Below are 7335 nucleotides of genomic sequence, written 5' to 3' on the forward strand. Positions count from 1 at the left end.
ATGACCGGTAAGGGGATCCTAACCCCCGACTTGGTGTTGTCAGCACCACGCTCAGCCAGTGAGCGAACCGGCCATCCCTATGTGGGATCCGAACCCGGGGCCTTGGTGTTATCAGCACCGCACTCTACTGAGTGAGCCACAGGCCGGCCCAGATGATTTGATGTTTTCAGCATTCCAAATATACGAGCTTAACTAATTTAATTTATTGCTTATGAAAAGTCACCTTTTTGTTTGTTTTAAGGTGTTATCAGTTCTGTCACCCAATCAAATCAATATCTTTAATTGCTATTTTAGCTTGTTGTTTTCTGCCCATGTATAGTTTGTTTTTGTATGTGAGACCTAATTCATTCATTCTTTATTTATTCAATAAATATTTACATACTAATATATATGTATCAGAGACTATTTTAGGTTCTGAGGATACAATAGTAAATAACAAAACTCTCCTCCCCACCTTCATGGAGTTTGCATTTTTGAGGAGAAGTAGTCAATAAATAAATAAATATGTAATATAATATCAAATAGAAATAAGAAAAACTATAAAGCAAGATAAGGGGCTAGAATGTGAGAGAATGGGAATGCAGCAACTAGATAGGAGTTTCCAGAAGGATCTCTGTGAGGAAGTATCATTTGAAAAGAAACCTGAGTGAAGTGAGAGAATGAGTAATATAGTTGTACCTATTTCCCCTTTACATTATGGCTGAACACCTCCACCCTAATTTTGCTGTGCAAGTGTGTTTTCCACTTATCCCTATCCTCTTGTCACACTCATTAGTAATCTGAAATTATACCACTACAGCTCCCATAGCTTTTTCATGCTCATACAGTTTGTATATTTATACACAAATACACACAAATAAGATTTTTTGGAGGAGGTAGACATACCACAGTTTATTTAGCCTTTGATTAATACATTGATGGACATTTGAGTTGCTTGCAGTTTTTTTTTATACTACTTGTACACATGCTCCATAAGTATCCTGTACAAATACCCTTTCCTACTCATCCTTTTACCTTTGTGAGATAAATTCCCAGAAATGGTATTGCTGTGGCAAAGGATGCTTGTAATTTGTATTAATAAGTATTATCAGAATGCTTTCCAAAAAGGCCTTTACAATTCACATTCTCACCAGCAATGTAGGTGTTTTCACCACAGCCTTACCAGCACTAGGTAACTTTGTTTTATGTTGTGTGTAGTATCTCTGACTTTCTAACCCAACTGTCATCTGTCTCTGATTACAGTTTGTGCGTACTCTAGGTATGTACTTTGCAGTCTTAACGGAACTCCGTGCCCTTATAGAACTGCCCTTAGACCACTTTTCAGTAATCTTACCGTGTTCTATTTTGATACATGTTTAAGTATATGTCTTTACCCACTCTGACTCCCTATACCTAAATAATACAAGGCCTGGCACAAGGTAGGACATGGTTTGGGTAAATACTTGCTTTCAAAACCAAATGTATCTGCTGGAGGATGTTGATAATAGAGGAGGGTGCGACAGATTATATATCGGAAGTCTCTGTACCTTCTTCTCAGTGTTGGCTGTAAACCTGAAACTGCTCTAAAAAATAAAGTCTTTAAAAATAAAAGAAAGCTAAAACCCAAATGTATAATATTTTTTGATTGCCAGGCATGTTGAATTATCTGTGCTATTGATTTCTCTTTGTCAGTGCAGATAAGCAAGAATTCACTACATTTTAAAGTTCTTACCTGGAAGGTTAAAATTTTTTTGTTTTTTTGTTTTACAGTTTTTCCCTTTGAGGTTTAAGCAAGCATTTATCCTAAGTTGCACATTACTGTGATCAGGACACAGTTATTATGTTTGTCAGATTGTTGCCAGCTATTATGCATTATTTTTTTCTGGCTCTGAAATTGCATGCATATTTTAGGCCTGTGCTCTGAAATTTTTTGAAGTAATATTGTTGACACTTAGAGCATTCTGTGCTGCAAGTGTCTTCACCCCCGTGTGTGATGTGCACCAGTGAACAGCGGTCAGGCAAGGTAATAAGCTGTTTGTCATCTGCCAAGCTGTTTGTTACAGCCGGATAAAAATATATTCCCATTTTCAGATTTAAAGTGTAAATAATGTGCATCCCTAGTCTCAACCAGTCTCTTCATTTTAGAATCTTAATGTTGAAATGTCCCTTGGCAATCAGCTAGCCCCCTCTTCTTTTCACAGTCACTCATTCCAGAAGGTTATGTTTATAGCTACAACCAGTGTATGTTGGCTTCTACCTTTATTTATGAGAACTGGAACCTATGGTGATCAATAAGAGCCTGGGTTATCATAAAAGTAGTCCGCATTAACAGCTAGACTCTAGAGAAAAGGGAAAATGTAATCCTGAGTAAGCCCTGGTTGACAGACATCGTGCCTTTAAATTGTGGGCCTCAAAGATTATTCAGTCTTTAGAAGTGCAAAGAGCCAGTTGGTAGTTCAGGATTTTACTTGAACTACCAACTGGCTCTTTGCACTTGTGGGGAGAGTGTGAGTATCTTTGGAGCTGGTTTTAGTAATGTGGCATGTATATAGGAATCTTAGGGGATGGTGTATCATACTATCTTGATAGATAGTCAGGAATAGCATATTGGTTAATCCCAGGCACTTCTGACAAGTACAGTTTTGAGAGAACAGTAGTCCTCCCTTATCCTCAGTTTTGCTTTCTGCAGTTGCAGTTATCCGTGGTCAACCAATCCAAAACAACAATCCAAAAATATTAAGATTTTTTGAGAGAGACTATATTCACATAACTTATATTATTGTAACTATTCTGTTATTTTATTATTAGTTATTGTTATCTCTTACTGTGCCTAATTTATAAATTAAACTTTTTCATAGGTAAGTACACAGAGGAAAAAACATATGAGAGTACTTTTTTTTTTTTTTTTATAAAGATGACCAGTAAGGGGATCTTAACCCTTGACTTGGTGTTGGCAGCACCACGCTCACCCAGTGAGCTAACCGGCAATCCCTATATGGGATCTGAACCCATGGCGTGGTGTTAACAGCACCACACTCTCCCGAGTGAGCCACGGGCTGGCCCCTGAGAGTACTTCAAAAACTTCATGGAAAGATTCATATTATTTTTCAATGCTGTTTTTCCACGAACTTTTTGAAGTACCCTCATAGTATATATAGGATTCAGTACTATCTGTGATTTCAGGCATCCACTGGAGGTCTTGGAACGTATGCCCTGTGGACAAGGTGTACTATTATATAGGCACAATGGGCATGACAAGGTGGGAACCTTATCAGCTCTTCAAACTTAGTACGGGGTTGCATTAGAGCAGCCACTTCTGTTTTGCCCTCCTGTTCCTATTTTCCAATTCCCTAGATTATTGTTTCTTACCATTCTAATGTGACCAGAGTATACACTGCTCTTCTACTATTTGTTAGAGATTTGTGGTCTGGTTCAGAAACTCAGACTCTTCTGAGCTCCTTTCAACAGACCTCAGTTCTTGGATCCTTTTATTGAATCTTACTGTTTAGAATGGATCACTTTTCTTTTTGAGGTATCAACTCCTTAATTTACAACTTTCATGTGTGAAACCATTTATTTTGTTTTCTGATTAGTTTTTGCCTCAGCCATTTTCTTTCTTAGCATTTTAAAAATGTGAAGTGTTTTCAATCTATGTTATTAAAAGGCAAAAAAATCTAAATTTACAAGTAAGAGATGTTATATGATATCTAGATAGTTTTAACAGTTATTTACTTCTGTTTTCTTCTTTCTTCATTTAAAAAAAAAAAAGTAAGCATATTTAAAGATTGCTTCTAATTCCCCAGATAACTGATGAGGTCTCTTGTAGCAACAGGTCAGGCAGTTTACATAATATCTTTTTATTTTAAACTAGAATATTAGTATTTCCTGAACCTACTTCTACCAAATACCTATTTCTTCTTTAGTTACCATTACTCTTTGCCTTAGGTATACCATCTCTCAATTTTATTCCCTCCTTCCCTGACTGCCATACCATACCACCAGCATCCCTTCTGGTCAGTCCCTTTGGCTACTCTTAAACTTAATTTTGTATAGACCCCTAATAGCATTCATTATGGTTATCAACCACTTCATCTCGTGTGAGAGTATTGATAATGAATGGTGCCTTGGGTTGAATGTCCCCCCAAAACTTAGTCCCCATTGTGACAGTGTAAAGAGGGTGGGAAGTCCTATTATGGTAATTGAAAGGTGGGGCCTTGAAGAGGTGATTAGATTCTGAGGACCATGCCTAGTGAGTGGATTGAAAATGGTGGTGAGGGGTGAGGTTCTGAAGGCTTTAAAAGAAGAGCACATGAGAGGTTAATCTCTCTCTGTTCCACCATTTTCTGCCATGTGAGACCCCTGGGTCACTGTCACCACCACCAATACCCTCACCAGATGTATTCCCTGGACTTGGACTTCCCAGTCTCCAAAACTGTAAGCAGTAAATTTTGTTTTCTTCATAAATTAACCAGTTCTGTGTATTTTGGTATAAGCAACAGAAACAGACCAATACAGGTGGCAAGCTCTTTACCTCTCAGCAACCATCAAAAAACTATTACGTTTTTATTTTATTTTATTTTATATATGTTTTATATACTCATGTGTACATGTGTATGTATATGATATACTCCACACTAAAAAAAATGGATACATTATCTTTACAGCTTGCAGGAGTCCCAGACAGTGTAGTAATATACAGGTCCAGGATAGACAGAGCTTCAAGGGAGGCAGCATATTATAGTAGAAAGATTATGACCTTTAGAGTCAGAGAGATCTTAATTCAACTTTCAGCTGTCAGATGTGGCTCAAGCTAGAGATGCACAGAGCTGAAGATGCTGCAGACCCACGACCCGGAGCAGCTCAGAGGCGGTGAACAATAGCTCTTCAAGTCTCCAAGTAAAAATGGCCTCCAATAAAACTACATTGCAAAAAATGGGAAAGAAACAGAATGGAAAAAGTAAAAAAGTTGAAGAGGCAGAGCCTGAAGAATTTGTGGTGGAAAAAGTACTGGGCTGACATGTAGTGAATGGGAAGGTGGAGTATTTCCTCAAGTGGAAGGGATTTACAGATGCTGACAATTTACAGATGCAGAAAAAAATTTAGATTGTCCAGAGTTAACAGAGGTATTTCTTCATTTTCAAAAAGCTGGTAAATAAAAAGATCGTACAAAAAGAAAATCTTTATCTGACAGTGAATTGGATTACAGCAAATCAAAGAAGAAAATAGATACTGATAAACCAAGAGCCTTTGCCAGAGGCCTTGATCCTGAAACAATAATTGGTGCCACAGACAGCAGTGGAGAATTGATGTTTCTCATGAAGTGGAAAGATTCATTTGAGGCAGACTTAGTGCTGGCAAAAGAGGCAAATATGAAGTGTCCTCATATTGTAATTGCTTTTTATGAAGAGACTAACTTGGCATTCTTTTCCAGAAGATGAAGCTCAATAATTGTTTGCATTGCTTTTTATGTATTTATATATACATATATAAAATATGGGTCTTAGTTTTTGATTTATTAGTGTGAAGGAATATATTCTACATTCTAATGAAAATCAAGTTTGATATGTTTGTTTTGAAAGTAGTATTGGGGGAGCTGTTGAGTTCTTTTTTTTTTTTTTTAAATTTTATTTTGTCGATATACAATGTGGTTGATTATTGTGGCCCATTACCAAAACCTCCCTCCCTCCTCCCTCTCCCCCCTCCCACCCAACAATGTCCTTTCTGTTTGCTTGTCATATCAACTTCAAGGAATTGTAGTTGTTATATCTTCTTCCAACTATTACGTTTTTAATAGATAATGTTTAAGAAATTGTGTTTATGTAGGGTTTTTTGGACCTTAGTTATTACAGTATGTGATGACAGTGATGCAGAGTTTTTATGCCATCTATATATGCCAATACACAGTTAAGTTACTATAGTAATATGGTAGATATTAAAAGCATTTTATTTTAAGTAGAGGCTTTATTATGTTATCATCCCTCGTGGTATAAATCTGTTCTATATTATTTCATATGATACCCATTTCGTGGTATAGATTTAATTTTTATTGTAGAATTGTTTACATTTTCACTTAATGGGACCTGTAATTAGTAAACTCAGAACTACTTAGGACACTTTTTTGTGTATAAGTATTGAATGTATTTATACATACAAATACATTTATCTCAGTATTTGTTCAGCAGAAATTTATGTTGTTCTGACTATGATAATCTTAAACTTTCCTTAAATAAAATTCTTTCTTTCTTGGAAAATGTTTTGGTTGAAATATGTTTTTAAAAGTCAGCAGGAATAAACCAAAGCTGTACTGAGAAGACCACTTAGTAGTTATAACTTCTTAAGAAAAAAAGGTGTAGGGAGAAATCAGACAAACAAAAAGGGTGCTTTTATATTTACTTCTATATGGAAAAACTACACATAAACACACATACACACTTACCTGTTCCATTTGATAAACCAATGGCTGAAGTTCTCATTTGTTATGTCAGAAAGAGAGTTAGACATCTATTACTTCTGGTCTAATTCTGATCATCAGGGAGGAAACTGATCAGACAAGTAGAAACTTGAAAGAAATCAGTATATATTTTTAGAGTTTATTATAGCCAAGGAAGGCAGTGATATAGGGAGTTAGATGTATATTCTAACCTAGACATTAGAAGAGGAGCCTTCAGAAAGCTCTGCAGAAAAAATTGGTTAAGTGTTTATGTTTCAAGAGGAATGGAAAGATTTTTTTAAAAAAAAATGCTGGCAATATACCTGATAATGATCTTGATGAGGAGGAGAGAGAAAATCAACTAAAGGGAGTTCCCTGACTAGTCTTTAAAAAGGGCAAGTACAGAAAAGAATCTGTAACTATAGCCAGAAGCAATGTGATGATAGCAGCAAGATAGGGGGCCTGATGTGTTCCCATGTCATCATTAAACACACATCATATTTTTGTGTGTGAATTAATCTATGCATATATATTTGTCTGTTTTTTAAGATAGATAAATACATGTAAGTAAAAAAATGTTCTCCTTTGGTAATATTCCATTGTCTAAATATGAGCATTAAATTTCCAGGAGGGACTAAAATATTTGCAGTATAAAAATTTTAAGGGGGCCGGCCCGGTGGCGTACTGCTACAGTGCGCTGCTTGGGAGCGCGGTGGCGCTCCCGCCGAGGGTTCGGATCTCACATACAGACCGGTTCCCGCTCACTGGCTGAGCGAGGTACGGGCGCAGCACCGAGGGTTGTGATCCCGTTGCTGGTCCCGGTCCGGTACGGGCGCGACACTGAGAGTTGCGATCCGTTGCCGGACACGAAAAAAGACAAGAGAACTTATTTTGATGGCTCTCTCCCTGCAAGGTCAAATGGGCTG

General features: G+C 36.9%; 1 pseudogene; it reads left to right on the forward strand.

Annotated features, from left to right (window-relative positions):
* The first annotated feature begins 4782 nt into the window (after positions 1–4782).
* On the forward strand, positions 4783–5549 carry LOC103604881 (annotated as a pseudogene).
* Positions 5550–7335: the final 1786 nt, after the last annotated feature.

This window comes from Galeopterus variegatus, unplaced genomic scaffold, assembly GCF_000696425.1.
Source record: "Galeopterus variegatus unplaced genomic scaffold, G_variegatus-3.0.2 Scaffold5460, whole genome shotgun sequence".
NCBI lineage: Eukaryota > Metazoa > Chordata > Mammalia > Dermoptera > Cynocephalidae > Galeopterus > Galeopterus variegatus.